Source organism: Schistocerca nitens, chromosome 5 (genome assembly GCF_023898315.1).
Source record: "Schistocerca nitens isolate TAMUIC-IGC-003100 chromosome 5, iqSchNite1.1, whole genome shotgun sequence".
In the NCBI taxonomy this organism is placed as follows: domain Eukaryota; kingdom Metazoa; phylum Arthropoda; class Insecta; order Orthoptera; family Acrididae; genus Schistocerca; species Schistocerca nitens.
In genome coordinates, this window is record NC_064618.1 from 717193551 (window position 1) to 717211492 (window position 17942).

The following is a 17942-nucleotide window of genomic DNA, read 5'->3' on the forward strand; positions in this document are numbered from 1 at the left end:
CACCGCCACTTCCCAGCAAATTAGGGACACTGTTGCTCCTGGGGTATCGGCGAGGACCATTCGCAACCGTCTCCATGAAGCTGGGCTACGGTCCCGCACACCGTTAGGCCGTCGTCCGCTCACGCCCCAACATCGTGCAGCACGCCTCCAGTGGTGTCGCGACAGGCGTGAATGGAGGGACGAATGGAGACGTGTCGTCTTCAGCGATGAGAGTCGCTTCTGCCTTGGTGCCAATGATGGTCGTATGCGTGTTTGGCGCCGTGCAGGTGAGCGCCACAATCAGGACTGCATACGACCGAGGCACACAGGGCCAACACCCGGCATCATGGTGTGGGGAGCGATCTCCTACACTGGCCGTACACCACTGGTGATCGTCGAGGGGACACTGAATAGTGCATGGTACATCCAAACCGTCATCGAACCCATCGTTCTACCATTCCTAGACCGGCAAGGGAACTTGCTGTTCCAACAGGACAATGCACGTCCGCATGTATCCCGTGCCACCCAACGTGCTCTAGAAGGTGTAAGTCAACTACCCTGGCCAGCAAGATCTCCGGATCTGTCCCCCATTGAGCATGTTTGGGACTGGATGAAGCGTCGTCTCACGCGGTCTGCACGTCCAGCACGAACGCTGGTCCAACTGAGGCGCCAGGTGGAAATGGCATGGCAAGCCGTTCCACAGGACTACATCCAGCATCTCTACGATCGTCTCCATGGGAGAATAGCAGCCTGCATTGCTGCGAAAGGTGGATATACACTGTACTAGTGCCGACATTGTGCATGCTCTGTTGCCTGTGTCTATGTGCCTGTGGTTCTGTCAGTGTGATCATGTGATGTATCTGACCCCAGGAATGTGTCAATAAAGTTTCCCCTTCCTGGGACAATGAATTCACGGTGTTCTTATTTCAATTTCCAGAAGTGTACATTGTTTGTTCTCTATCAAAATCTTTCATTTGCTCACTATGCCTATCAGTAGTTAGTGCACATGTTCATATGTGTGTGAAAATCTTATGGGATTTAACTGCTAAGGTCATCAGTCCCTAAGCTTACATACTACTTAACCTAAATTATCCTACGGACTGACACACACACCCATGCCCGAGGGAGGACTCGAACCTCCGCCGCGATCAGCCGCACAGTCCATGACTGCAGCTCCCAAGACCGCTCGGCTATTCCCGCACGGCATTAGTTAGTGCCTTCAGTAGTTAGAATCCTTTATTTAGCTGGCAGTATTGGCGCTCGCTGTATTGCAGCAGTTGTAGTAACGAAGATTTTTGTGAGGTAAGTCATTCATGAAAAGTATATGTTATTGTTAGTCAGGGCCATTCTTTTGTAGGGATTATTGAAAGTCAGATTGCGTTGCGCTGAAAACATTGTGTGTGAGTTTAGTGATGATCAGAATAAGTAAAGAGAGAAATGTCTGAGTACGTTCAGTTCTGCTCAGCTGGTTGAAAATCAAATAACGTAAGCGGTTTACTAACACAGCCATTTAAAATTTTTCTAAGGGGAGGTTTCACCGGGACCCCATGCTCGGGAAGCGAGAACAGTACCGCGAGACCACGAGTTGCGGATTACACTGTAACATTTAAAAACAAAAAACAAAGGACAGGTAACCAACCCAAAGGACATAACATAAACCCTCTTATTTCAGAGTTATTCCCCGCTCCTAAATTTAATATCCTTAACATATCAAGACCTCAAACAAATAGCATGAAAAACTATTTACTTCTTACAGCTCATAATTCTTTACTCTTACAGGCACACCCCAAGAACAAGCATAAAATCCACAGAAGTTAACAGCCTGCCGAACCAAGATCATAAAAACCTATAATATAAGACACCAAAGTCACGGCCCCTTCAAGCGGAGACCGCAGAATACATCATAAGATACTCAAGTAACATTACAAGCACACTATCTTAACACTAAACATGGTCTGCGTACTATCCTAGAATGACTCATGCAGCCTTCACACTACTCACGTTTAGTGCTGCCGTCAATGAGCTGTGTTTTACACTCTTTAACACCAGTACTCAAAATATACCGGAATCAAGAGTGAATTCCTTATTCCCGTCACGGCGGGAACACAAATCACGATCAGAATGATCTCCAAACACAACTTCAGAGAAGTAGCCCGCCGTTAGTAGCAGCAAATGACGAGAATCCACATGGCATACATAGGAATTCGGCATCAGGTAGTGCAATATACACACTTGCTAATGCAATGGAGGCCACAACCAGCAGCCCACCGCCGACACTCGTAACACAGCACTACGAGCAGTCAGCGCTCCTCCGTAATGGTCACTCCGACTCCCCAACACTACATACGCCCAAGCACCGGGCAAGCACGACCATTAGGTCCCCAGAGCGGAAAACCAAGAGAGCCACAGCCGGAAGCGCCACGCTTAAATAGCGGCCAGAAGAGGAAAACCAACGAGAAAACGAAGATGACAGCTCGAATGGGGGTACTACCCCTACTAGACAAGAGAATCACTGTCTCCAGCGCTTTCCCCACGGCTCAATTCTTTAAAAAAAAGTTTTTTTTCGGTGTCAAGGGTTGGATGGCTTACCCAGCATGTCCCTTCTACGAGTCGATACGTCTAAAATCTAAATGATTCCTAAAGGCACGCACATATTTCCAGTTTGGGTTTCCGGTTGTAGTTTTGTGGTCTACTTCTTGATATATAGAATTCTGGAGCAGAATTTATCAAAATATATGCTACAATGGCATCCCTTTTAAGTATAGGAAGTGTTTTACGATCTACGTATTGAAAATACAGGGTGTCAGAAAATTACGTATATAAATTTGCAGAGTTATTAGAGGAAGCAAAAAGAAAGCCTGTTTTATGTGACACAGATGTCGCAGCTGCAAGGTTTTCCCGCTAGGGCTCTTGAAATGTTTGACGCTCTACCTCTTTGGCCAATGTTCACAGTCGTTTCAACTGTTTTGTATGCAACGCATTGACATTGCAATCCAATTTGGAACACTGATGCATCGTACTGCTAGGAAAAAGTTATATTATTATTGTTTACTTTGTGTCCACACGAAAGTTTTTATTGACATCTACTGGTTGTTGATGGTGATTACATTTTAACCGAGTCAGGTGGAACACAACAGCAGGAAGGCGGCTGTATGCAAAACGATTTCCAGCGAGATAACCAAATCATATTACATGTCAAAGGTTTGATGACCGTCTTTGTGAAACAGGATTTCTAAGAAGAGACAGACGTGACAGGTTTCGTAATGTGCTATCTGCTCAGTCCGAGAGAGCTGTGTGACATCGAATTGAGCCAACCCCAGCAGAAACCATCGATCCGTAGCAAACGATTCAAATCCTTCCAACGCCAATGTGTAGAGCGTTCTGCACGAGACAGGCATGCGTCCATTAAAGTACAGGAAGGTACAAGATCTATCAGATTATGACTTCCCCAGCAGGCATAATATCTACATCAAACTCATCATCCCTGGCTTCCATATGTGTGTTTAGTTTACTGAAGATGCTGCCTATGAAACTTCCCCTTTTGAACAATTATCCATGACTGTGCTTAAACTGACATACAATATTTTTAGCGCAACGCAATCTGACTTTCAAAAATTCCTACAAAAGAATGGCCCTGACTAACATTAACCTATACCTTTCACAAATCACTTACCTCACAAAAATCTTCGTTACTCCCACTACTGCAATACAGTCAGCGCCACTACTGCCAGCTAAATAAAAGATTCAAACTATGGAAGGCACCAACTACTGATAGGGATAGTTAGCAAATGAAAGATATTAATAGAGAACAAACAATGTATTTACCTTGATATCATCATATATAAATATAGCAGTTCATGACAAATTTCAAAACTGTATTAGTACATATATTAAATTTTATTTTAACCAATGCTGCAGTGCAGCTAGAAACTAGATATTAAACAAAATGAGTAAATATGTACAAAGGAAGGCATGAAACATCATTCATTAGCCATAGGGCATTTCATAAGGTAGTACAGAAAATCTCTCAACTCTCGTAGAAAGACGCTTGTCATAATCAGGTGTGCAGATGTAAAAATGTTTCCAAGTTATTATTAGCGTGTCGTATTTACGATGCTTTATACAAAGGAATGTCAATAGCGAGGATAATGGCCTCCCCTTTTTTTTTCTACCACCTAATGGCTTTTTCTCAAGGCGGGTGGCACACCTGGCCGCTCACAACGAATTACGTCATGGTCACTTACCTTTCATACCGAAATATTGACGACAGCAGTTTTCGCTACAGTGACAGTCTCATATAAAAAAATTCACAGGTTGAGAATTTGGTTACAAATGTGTAGAAACAAAATCCTATTGATATAACAGTGTCCAAAAAAATTTTCGTCGGCATTGTGATACATTCACCCATTTACACACATTTCATAACCTTAAAGTACGATTTCTCGGTTTCCAACATCCTTTTTCACAAACCACAGTCCCTAAACACTATTCATTACTCCTTACCTTATTATACATATACAAATTCGTCGACGCTTCTTCAATATTTCCTGATAATAAATACGTAGCATAATCAAATAAGGCAGCTGGCTGTGAACAGCGCGTAGCGTTGCGCAGTTGGAGGTGAGCCACCAGCAGTGGTGGATGTGGTGAGAGAGATGGCGGAGTTTTGAAATTTGTCATGAACTGCTATATATATGATGATATCAAGGTAAATACATTGTTTGTTCTCTATTAATATCTTTCATTTGCTAACTATCCCTATCAGTAGTTAGTGCCTTCCATAGTTTGAATCTTTTATTTAGCTGGCAGTAGTGGCGCTTGCTTTATTGCAGTAGTGGGAGTAACCAAGATTTTTGTGAGGTAAGTGATTTGTGAAAAGTACAGGTTAATGTTAGTCAGGGCCATTCTCTTGTAGAGATTATTGAAAGTCAGATTGCGTTGCGCTAAAAATATTGTGCGTCAGGTTAAGCACAGTCATGTATAATTGTTTAAAGGGGAAGTTTCACCTATTCAAGGGAAGGAGTATTCAACAGTCACCATAGCTACTTCCGCGAGTTGGAAAATCTATGACAACACTGTTTCACCGTCGACAGAGATTTATCATACATGTGTGCTGGTACTGTTCGCGAGCACCTAACTGGGGCGTGTCTTTTGCCTAAGACTGTCGGCGGACGCGATTACCATATTTTTCTGTTGGAATACTAACATAAATGTTGGTGAATATCACGCTAGTACTCAGGCAACGAGTATGGTTCCAGCATGACGGGGCCCCACTGCACTTTATCCTTGATGTCAGCATTTATACAAAGTTTACTTCAATTATTTTATTGGGGGGGGGGGGTGCTAGCCCAATACCGTGGCTACCACGTTCTCCCGACCTCACTCTTATGGATATCGAGGGGGGCAATATGTGTTTGGTGTACGGGGACACCATCGACAGACGTTTCAGAAAAGATAGTGCTTGGCTGGATGAAGCTGCAACCGTCATCCGCGAAACGCCTCTCACTTACTCGTATTATGAAATAACTAGCTTAGTGGCCGCTGCTTCGCTCAAGTAGACTGAATCGCATGCAGTTTTTTTTTTTTATTTAATCGACTTTGTACGATGTTCACAAATTGCAACACTTAAGCTTTTCAAGCTAGTTAAGGTGATAGAAGCATGATCTTTTCTGAATGTACTTCTGAACAGAAATCGATTCTGGTAACTGGAGTCCCAAGTTTTTGTTAATCATATCTTTTGCGTTCTTGTGAAGATATATGGATAGCAACTTTCATCCACTAACATTTTGTTATATCTAACAGAGAAGCGAAATAACATCTTTCATAAAATTAGCTTTAAACTTTTTTGATGTTTCGAAATATTTTCTTAAAAATTTTCAACACCTAACGAACGTCCTTAGGGGTTGAATTTCCAGATACAGTGAAACACGTGTTTTTTTGTTTCTAATCCTTCAGCACTTCTTTAGTTATTATATATTTTCAAAATTACTTTCAGCCACTATTTTACTCCCTTCGGGATTGAAATTCCAAAAATGTTGAAACACTTATTTTTTTATATTTTCTGACAGAAACCAAATAGCAGTTTTCGTAATTCTAGCTACAAAATTCCTTAATAGCGTCATACTTGCAAAAAGCCTTTCATCCCCTATTTCACCCCCTTAATAGTGGAATTTCGGACAATCTCTTGTTGAAAGATGCTCGTACTATAAGATCCACACAGTCCCCAAATTTCAAGCTTCTGCCGTTAGAGTGTTTGGGCTGGGCGATGATGTGTCAGTCAGTCAGAACATTGCGTTTCAATATAAGAGAAGATTTGCACGGATGTTTCAGTTGTGCATTGATGCAAACGGACGAAATTATCAGCAACATCTCTAAAACTGTGCTGATCACAAAACAATTTGAATAACAACTGAACTTCACTAGCGGAAAAACCATCACTAAGCCCTAACGAGAAACTGCCAACTGATTTTGCAATTAATTTCTTCTGTAATTTCAAACTAATTTCTTGTGTACGTAGGTAATTTCTTAGTTGTGACAGTAATGTCTATGTAAAAGCTGTAATATGATTATGCAAGCATTACCGAAAAATAATGTAAAAACTTGGTTTTATAAATGTTAGCAAAGTTACGGAAATTTGTTTTGTACTGAATCCAAAAATTTTGTTTCTATGTTGACAATGAAATCGCTGTGCGTAAGTGCACTCAGAATCACTAGCAGAGAAAAAGAGTGGATGGGGAAAATTGCCATTCTTGTTTGATGAAATAAGAACATAAGGTTGTGGACATGTAATGCGTGATGAAGATTGTCCTCGAAAAGGTGTTATAAGCATGTCAAGTCGGTGCGAAAATGTGAGCGAGCATACATGTGGGCACAGTACAGGCTAAATAAGAATAATTGTAAATTGAAGAAGAGTATTGTGAGGCCTAAAATTATTATTACTCGTTATTAAAGAAGGACCTATTGCCAAATAAAGAAGATTTATTTCAATAACACATATACTCTATTTTCAAATTCGGTTAGCAACATGATACAGGTTTTTACAGACCTATGTGCTACGAGATACCAATCACATCGTACGAGTACGACAGTTCGAACAACAAGAAGGATTTTTCTACACAAAATCATAGATAACAAAATATTGAGATTTTCATTATCTTTCTACACGGGTATTGTATGAGATACAATTTTTTGCAAAATATTAAATTATGTCGTTGACAATAATTATTTATTGTTTTATCAACGATGAAGTCCTTTTATTAGTAATACGAGAATAGGATCAAAGTTCAGTCACATTCCACATCAAGTGCTGTCGTGAATATTATTTTGAATAAAATATCGGTGTGGGTATTACAAGTGGATAATCTCATTCGTCTCTTACTTTCTCGGTATCCAGGGTGAAGGGTTAGGGTTCTGCTGAAGGTTAATGAATACTGATAATCAGCAACACTCACAAGGCTTATGGTCAATTGAATAAACACTGTAGTCATCAAGTACAGAAATTACTACGCTGGCAGGCCATGTACATAACTAAAGTGGTAACTGGAATGTCTTACTGTGTGGAGAGTTGCAGGTGGCACCACGTAATTCATTTTGTAATAACTTCACTGCAGTTGCAACTTCAAAACCCTACTTTCAATAGAAGTTATAACATACCTACACTCTACGATACATCAGTGATGTGAATGATCCGTGCTCATAATTTCGTGCGAAAAGGCATTGATTCCCTTCCCACAGACTTTCACCGTGTACATGAGCGATCGAAAGAGAAATTTTGTAATGAGTTAAGTAAATATAATTCTGAATAAGTAGTTTGGAGTGCAGATTAATTAATTGCGGTCGCCATCTCAAAAACGAGAGAAGTTAATGTTTGTTAGCGTCTGAAATGGAGTTGAAATTACGTAACAATCACAAATGTGTAGGAAGGCGCTAGCGGGACAAAAACGCACATGCGCGACTGGGAATGTAAATTCCACGTATAACGTGAATATTATTAAGTTAAATAGAAATACATTGGCATTGCTTGTAACTAACCGAAACCAATAATAGTTACTACCTAGCAATACGTCACGCGACTTGTAATGAATGACGTTACCCACTATAATGTTATCTGTTGTTAGGTTTCGTGAAACATTTACTCAAGAACTGGCAGAAGCACTACAATGAAAAAAAAAGGACTCTATTTACCCTGCACCTAATTTCATGAATTACTTGGTTTAACTGAAACGCAAATGTAATTATTTTTCTCTCACTGTGTTGAGTGTGGTGTAACTGTGTGTGTTGTGTTGTATAATTTTGGCAAGACTACAATAAAATGAGTTAATAATTGTTAATGTAACATGAGGTTTCATTTAATCACTGCTTTTCCCTGCTTATGAACGTTATTTTGTTAAATAAATCTTCCCCTGGGAATGTGTAGCAATGTTTTCTGTCAAGCAGAGTAAACGTCACCTAGTTCATTGACCAAAATAATCATATATAACCAGCAGACAAGCTAAATGTGTGATAAGTAATCTGAACTAAACAAGAGTAATGATTTTTAGTAATTTCAGTGCTGTTGTTTAAAAGACTCTTTGGTAGTTGCAGATCGTTTATAGAATTTAACGCTACTGTTATTCGAGGTGGTAAAACTTTTCTTTAAGCAAAATGAACAGCTTTGTCACCAAATACCACACATACATAACACTAATGTATTTTCCTGTCAAAATGTTTCATAAAATTTGTTAGGAAATAACCAGGCCCCATGCATCATCAGATACGAATTTCTATGTAAGATGCTGATTGCATTTATAGAAGTTCAATGTATTCACAGTCTAACTGGAATTTATTACCTCAGAGTGGGTCCTCGGCCAACAATACACAATTATTATAGCGATTATGTTCAACAACATTTATGTCTGTATAGAAAATCCATTTAAAACTGCCGCTGCAATATTTCAGAAAGATGGCGACTAACATAAGACCATCACTTATCGATTCTCGTTCAGATTGTGTTTTACACTTAATAAAACTTAACATTTATATAGGACGACAAGTGCAATGAGAGACATGCCGTTATTAAACGCCCTATCTCTCATACCCATGAAATTCATGTTCACTGTGTAAGAGGACTGCTCTGTTTGTAATTGAACTACCGATGACAGCAGAATCATCAGGCACCGACTTAGTGAAACTATGCCTTGTTATAAACAAATTCATATCTCACATAATCAAAGAATGCTATCTGATCACTATAATGAATGCAAAATTGAACGAGCAGTTTACGCTTACACATATCACGCAACGTAATAAATAGCAGGCTTAGTCGAATAGTAGACAGTGAATGAACATCGGTACGTAAGATCCTACCAGTGATCAACTTAAAAGTCCATCACTGTGCAATTCAGAGCAACGACTCTTTGCGTTATTACAACATTCAAATATAAAAAGAGAATAAATGTTACTAATCGGACTTCGTTGAATGGTTCTTCAGTTGGAAACAGTTGCATATGCATAATTCGCCAGATTATGCTAGTCACATCTGGGTAACATCCTACGTAAATAGTATGTGTACACTGATATCGATACTGATTACAAAAAATCTTTGCATAGTATGAGCAAAGACAAGTTCGAGAGTTACTGAAGGAAGATTATTGAAAAATTTCACAAGCAACTTTCAACTGTTAATGACCGAAGAAATTTGAATGGGGAATATGAGGAAGCGTAGAGAACACAAACTTTTGAAATATGGTAATGAAGATGAATGCTGGAGATTAGGGGGGATTATCGGGTATCTAATTAAAAGGTACTGATTTCAATGGCGGAGGAAATAAATTTACAACACATCTTGACGAAGTATAAGGGTAGCTGAAACGACAAGCCCTGATAAACCACGAAACAGTCGTTGTACGTGGAACGTAAGAAATTGTAGACAAAGATCAAGGCTTAGCTACACTGAAAAGGTTCACGCGGGTGTAGGTTTCAGTAGCTATGCATAGGTGAAAGGGTTTTCACAGCTTACACTAACAACGTGAGGTGCATAAAACCAGTCTTCGGACTATAGAACACAACGAGAACAAAGTATAGAAACTGCGAACTGTACGAGATAAATTTAAGTAATTCAAGTATTACCAGTAGCGTCAAAAGTTTTATTAATACTGAATCATATTTACTGGTTAGAGATTTTGTTATCTTTAACTTCAATTAGACTATCAAACAATTGCATGCAGATATTCAATTGTGGTGCTACAACTTTTAATACTTTAATGGACAATTAAAACATCGCGTTAGCTACGCTTTAGTATCCTTTTCTATTGACAGAAAGTAAAAAGCACAGGAACGCTCTCGGGAGTGCCAGTACGTAGCGATTTGCGATCAAATGATCCAATATCTCCCGGCCAACGCTTAACTGTACGCCGAGACTCGGGACAAGGTATTAACAACACACGTTGTGTCGGCATGATGCTTCTCTCTGCATCACTGAAATTCGCACTTCACGCGACGTACTCAATCGTTCAATCATGATTCGTCGTCCCACTTGCCCTCGTCCAGATGCCTGAGTCACACAAGTATACTTCAGTGATTAAAGTTCTCTCTCTCTCTCTTCCTCTCTTAGCTCTGTCCTCTAACAACAGCATTAACCCGAAAATATTCGCCCTTCCAGTTGTGTGGAAACTGTTCTGCAAAGATCTTCCGCTCGTTTTCATTCATTACTGGTACTTCTTTCAGTCCAGCAATTTACATTCGTAGTCTCATGCTGAACTTTATACATAACTCTTATTCTTAATGCATTTCAGATACGTTCCACTGAGAACAAAGTTAAGAGTAATTAGTAGAATTTATTTAAATTGTCGTATTAAGTCCGTATTTATACTTACAGATTCATGCTTTCCCTTCGCCCTGCTTGTTCTTTTTTCTTTAGTCATTAATTTTATCTTTACTTTAGCACTAGTTAGAGAGCTAATTTTTACTAATTCCAAATGCTAATTCTTTGCTACGCAGATAAAGTTACTTATTTTTTCCCTCCAGATAGAGATCTCTCTTGTCCACCTGTGTATTTCTTCATCGTTGGTCATAGGACCCCTATAGTTAGAGAACATTGTTTATAAATCGTAGCTCAGCTTATCTCAGAGGAATATGTTTAAAGTTTGCTCATTTTACAACCGAAATTAGGATTAAGCGAATTTCCTTTGATTGTACTGTAGTACTTTCCATTTAGATGACAACATATAGCGATTTAGTATCGATGTTGTGAAACCATTTTTTACTGGTGCTGAACCAATGATGCTCAGACAAAATTTCTCATAAAAAGCAATGATTAGTTCCCTATGTCATTACAATGACTGTGCAAAGACTGATATTCGCGGAAGCTGGAAGATAATATCTCAGAATAATATTTAAAATTCTCAGTGTGAACTACTCTACGAAACCGATGTTCATTTCGTATGCTAGTGGTGGTGGAATATGAGAGTATACTCTCCTTGTTGGCGAGTAATTCTAACTTTAGAGAGATAATCAATGTTAGTACGACGACACTCAAATATCATCAAGTTCATAATTATCAACAGCGTAAAAGTCGAACTCTTTTCAGCTATGATAGGCGACTGATGTCCTTTGGTCAATAAGAGTGTCTCTGAAAGACGTTTAATGCATACCGTTTTCTATTACGTAGGAGATAATAATTAATTTATATCCAAGGCCATATTTGAAGCGAGGGAACTGATTGCGTTTTATAGACTCAGTTACCCTACCTGTCATTCTTGTTACTGCAATTCCGCAAAAACTGTATTACCAAAATTTACGCTTTCTTCACTCAGGAAACATTCCTTCTGACTTCATACTTACAGTACAATATATCTTACTGTAAACTCGGTCCAAGACAAACAAACAAGTAAGAAACTTCGGGCTGATGCCATCACCGTTACAGAATTGTAAATTTTATGTAAATATCGAAGAGTATCAACAACTTACCGTTAAAATTTCATTTTTCTCACCAGCCAGTATATATTTGGAATCTGCTTTCGACTTATTGGACTACCGTCAGGCATCAACAGTTGTTGTTTCTTCAAGCATCCGAGGATTCCAGCACACGAAACGATTGCGTCTTAGTAGTATTACACTGTACGTGTAACAAGGAACTTTACTTTGCTCAAATAACATAACAGAGAAGTTATGTGACTAATATTCCCGTTTTTATTACCTTTAAGACGGTGCCATTTTCTTACCCAGATAGCAAAATTCCAGTTTGTGGGGAACTTTCGACGAAGATTTACTGTAACTGCTCAACTTATCTATTTGCGTTGCCCGCTGTTTTCTAGTATGCTTGATATTTGAGCTGTCGTCTGATTGAGAGACCAAGTGAAAAGAACGTTTGGCTACGTCTAACTGGCACCACACGTTCTGATACAAGTAGCTCTTTAAGAAAATGACTTTCAGGAGTGACTGGGGAGCAGCTTCTATATACGTAACACAGGTTCTGTAGAAGCATCCAGTTAATTAGGTACTAGGCTTGCCCATCAGCCATCTGCCTAGTAGCCACCTGCATTCAACCTCCTGTTACACAGTTTTACACGACACATACACCAGACACCACCACGCACATTTCTGCAAACAGGTAATGTCAAACTGGCTAATAGAAAGCGGACGTATGGCATTCTTCTATGTTTTGCTGTCAGATCGTTAAATAAACTTCAGTTAATATTCCAACAGTTCACCTGGCGACCATCTTAGGATGACATGGCGTTAGGCTATGTGTATGATGAAATATTCCAACTTGATTTAACGATTCGTCATTAAATGCGAAAAGAATACTACTATATGCTACATCTGGGAAACATACCTAGTTATAAAAAGCAAGTGTGATCTACATGCTGTCACGACGTTAAATTGAGGAACGACTAATGCGATATCCGTCTCTACAAAATTATGACTGCTGCTTAGATCTCCCACAAATGAATAAATTCAATTATCTTGTGTCTTTGATCCCCAACGATATCTAATTGACCAATGAAGTCAGTGCAAGGATTAAAATAGCCTGGATGAAGTGCAGAAGGACAATCGACGTCATATGCGACGGTCAAACAAAAGATTACCTGAACTCCAACGTGTAAAGCTCTGTCATCTGACTTGTCTCGTGCGAAACAGCATATGCTGGCTCGTTACAAACGTGGCACAGTGTCGACTGAACACCATGAAAACAAAAATGCTTCGATGGCAAATGTCGTCACGATGTTTTATCGTGTTTCAGGTGATTAGATTTGCAAATATATGTTGCGCCGAAACTGAAAAAAAAAGAGAAAATAGTTTTCCTTAGCTTGTAGATCTCGAGAAGCCGAAGGCTATGGAATGGAGGTTGGTGGGAGAAAGACTCAAAGGTCGACACATGTGACAGTGGGTAGACACACACCGCATCACACAAATAATGCAGTATTGAACTACAGCATGCTGGACGACACTACAAAATCCGGATAGTGTAACTTTATAGTTAATCGTGGCATAACGTGCGACAAACGCAAAGGCGAATAAGGAATAAATGGTTGGTTCTGAGTACTATGGGACTCAACGTCTGAGGTCATCAGTCCCCTAGAACTTAGAACTACTTAAACCTAACTAACCTAAGGACATCACACACATCCATGCCCGAGGCAGGATTCGAACCTGCGACGGTAGCAGTCTCGCGGTTCCGGACTGAAGCGCCTAGAACCGCACGGCCACCGCGGCCGGCTACTTTTTCAGTGCCACAATGCCAACATGTTTGTCTTGCTGCTGAAGAGAACTTGTAAGGTCGCGAGACGCTGCCGGCTGTTTCTGGAAGCAATTTCTCATTCCTTTCATACAGCACCGAAGGCGATAAACATGTTTACGCCAGATTCCGGAGACGCTGAGGTGTCGGATGCTTCTTCTGATTGCTAACGGTTTCCTCGACCTTTATCGCAATTTCTCGTGACAATGGAACTCAATCTGGTACGTATGTATTTTTGCTTCTCATGCGTCAGCCTCAAGAAAAATACGTCAGTCATCAGATTATCTGCGTCGGCGTTGTCCTGGCGATATAAAACCTACGCAGGATAAGCACGTAATACCGTTGAAAATGAAACAACCATCACACATTCGTTAATGCTTCTACAAAGCTGTTTACATTCTTCCTTTCATATGTTTGAGAAAAAGTTTCGGATGTCAGTACGCCATTATTCTTGCAGATTGCTGCTGGATCGTCTTTCTGAAAGTGTCAGGCATCTTATGATCAAATTTTTGCACGTTTTTGTAGCCCTTACTTTGGGAATTTTCTGCATCAGCAGCGCAAAGTGAAGTGAGGTTCCTTGTCTGCTCTCTCTGATGCAGATGTTTCATGGCGCCTTGTATTTGCTCTCAGTGTGTGGCTCTGAGCACTATGGGACTTAACATCTATGGTCATCAGTCCCCTAGAACTTAGAACTACTTAAACCTAACTAACCTAAGGAGATCACACAACACCCAGTCATCACGAGGCAGAGAAAATCCCTGACCCCACCGGGAATCGAACCCGGGAACCCGGGCGTGGGAAGCGAGAACGCTACCGCACGACCACGAGCTGCGGACTCTCAGTCTGTTTTCCGGGCGATATAAAGCCTACACCAAAAGATGTGCATGTCAGGCCTTTTAAAATATGAAACGTCCCCTTAGAAAACTTAATGAATTACTGTGCTGATAAACCTGTTACATTATTTGCTTTTCAGACAGCTGAGCAAAACTGAACGTACTCAGACATTTCGCTCTTTACCTATTCTGGTCAACACTAAACTGACACACAATATTTTTAGGGCAACGCAGTCTGACTTTCAATAATCCCTACAAAAGAATGGCCCCAACTAACATTAACCTATACCTTTCACAAATCACTTACCTCACAAAAATCTTCGTTACTCGAACTACTGCAATACAGCGATCGCCACTACTGCCAGCTCAATAAAAGATTCAAACTACTGAAGGCACTCACTAGTGATAGACATAGTTAGCAAATGACAGATTTTGATAGAGAACAAACAATGTATTTACCTTAATAGTGTTCAAAAGTCATAATATCTATAGCAGTACATGACTTCCAGTCTTACAAATTTACTGTCTCTGATGGACACACGTCCAGATCATCTGCTCTCAAAACTCCGCCATTTCTCTCCCCACATCCACCACTGCTGGCGGCTCACCTACTACTGCGCAACGCTACGCGCTGTTAACAGCCAACTGCCCAAAACTACAATGGCGAATATTACTCCAACAATGCAAACCAACCACAGCCTTCACATAGCACAGTCAGTGATTTTCATATAGAGCGCTACATGGCGTTACCAACATAAAAACCTAAACAGCCTACTTACATAGCCCCCATGCTCCCCATAAAAAATTTTACAAATGTTTTGGGCAGTGGTCAATACAGATTTGAAAAAGAAATTTTCATAATTACAATAACAAAGAAATCAAATGCACACACTTATTGATCCAATGTTGGTCAAAAGCTAAAATTTTCTCACAGTCCATAAAGGCAGTCCTGATCATTCATCACAGTAAAATTGCAGTGTTTTTTTTTTCAAAGTCTGAGCAGTAAAAGAAAATGCACACAGAAGTAGTGGATTTCCATGCAGCCTTGAAGAAGTTGTGTCGTCCTTCCAACGGAAAGACAGTGCTGACTCTTAACATGCAAACAGGTAATGGGCCACAACAGAGAAAACCCACAGCAGAGTCAGTCGAAGTTTTGAAGAATATTGGTAGGTAGGTCACCACAGAGCAGACCCACTGTAGTCCTGGTAGAGATTACGGTATTGGTGGGCCACCAGATGTGCAGACCCACTGCAGTCCTTGTAGAAATAATGGTATTGGTGGGCCATCAAAGATTCAGACCCACTGTAGTCCTTGTAGAGACGGCTAGCAGCCATCTGTTGCGACTGTGCACCATCGAAGAGTCTTGCGGACAATATAGCAAGTCCATAAACCACCACTTGTGCACTCACAAAGTTTTTGGAATTGTCCTTAGAACCAGCAATGCTGTCAACCAGTCCCTTGCTGTATTAGTAATACACGTAAAAACACTAACAGTCCCTTTTTTTTACATATTGTGCATTTACTATGACCAACAGAAACGTGTACAGTGAAATGTAACTTAATTTGATGAACTGGTGTCTGTACAATTATAAATTTACAACACAAAAATACAATTACAAAGGTACAAAATACATCATTAAGTAACATAATAGTACAGATAATATTTGTAGTAATACAGGCTTTACAAAATAATAGAAATAAACAAATGCATCAGTGTTACAGGAATTATGACATAAGTACATACATAAAAGATCAGAATAACTCTCGAAACATCAACTTCAAACATGAGCATTAAAACAAAACAGAATAAATAATGTCTAAACATCTTTACAAAGTAAATAACATAGAATTAGAAAAATTCTACAACATAAATCGTATCAGATAAACACATAAAGACAGGAAGAACACAAATGCACAAGGGTACACAAACATATAGCGGAATAATACAAAAGGAAAGGACAGGGTTTGTTTTACTGCAGTATTTTGCAAACAAAACTTTCTTTACTTCTTTGAGATCTCCCTTCATTCATCATTATTCCCAAAAAGTCTTATCTATACCTCCTTTCTGTATTCTATTCATATTTCATTCAAAATAATTATTTCTCATTGTACAATACTCATTTTGGCCCAAATCTTTTTCATATAACTTCTCAATGCATTCTTTCCCTATTCTCCACAGTCAGTTTCTTATATAGTCTACCCCCTCTTAAGCTAACTTAAATCTACTGAGCTCAGATACATATACTAAGGGATGAGGCAATGCAGCAGTACAAAACAATTAACACAAACAGCAATGACAAAGAAATGCAAATTGGCAAAGCAAGCAGCAGTAAATGTAAATTAGCATACATAGTGAAATTTAGTAGCACTATGCCTGGCAAACAGCAGCAGCAAATGCTATAAAGTATATCTAAACATGTCAAAGCTCAAGCAGAAAAAATATCACAGTAAAGATAGGAAATGTCTAATAACTATGTCAGATCTTAACACTAGAGTGATGTATCATCTTAACTTACACTACTAAAAAGTTACCAGTCATTGACAAAAATCATGTATGCAATTCCTGTGAGGGAAAATGTCTTTTTGTGCTCCCTCGTTTTTTTTAAGTAGATCATTAAGTTATTATTTACTGGATCTGTAGGCATAAAATATCTGTATTAGTACATCCATAAAATTTTATTTTAACCAATGCTGCAGTGCAGTTAGAAACTAGATATTAAACAAAATGAGCAAATAAATACATAAAGCAAGGCGTGAAACGTCATTCACTAGGAAAATGGCGTCTCCAAAGGCAGTAAAAAAATTCTCAACTAGAAAGACAATAGATATAAAATGTTTATCATTATTCATTAGGCATTTTAGTAAATATCATAAATTTAAGAGCTCCACATTTCTACAAAGAAATGTCAATAGCGAGGATAATGGCCTCCTTTTTTTTCTCCACCTAATGGCTTTCTTTTTTCAGGTGGCTGGCACAGCTGGCTGCACACAATGCATTATGTCAAGGTCACTTGGCTTTCTTACCGAAATAATTAAGACAGCAGTTTGCATTACAGTGACAGTCTCATATAAAAAATTTCACAGGTCAAGAATTTGCGTTACAAATGTGTAGAAACCAAATCCTATAAATACAATAGTGTCCAAAACATTTTCAGTGGTATTGTGATACATTCACACATGTACACACATGTCATAATTCTTAAAGCACGATTCTTGGTTTCCTACATCCTTTTCCACAAATCAGAGTCCCTAACCACTATTCATTATTCATATAAATATAAACACGTAATCACATTCCTCATATATGGTAGCATCATCTTATTGATCATAAACATACCTCAACAGCATAATACACATCGTCATCGTAATAATAACATCATAACAGATCAATCACATCTCAAAATCGTCGCAGC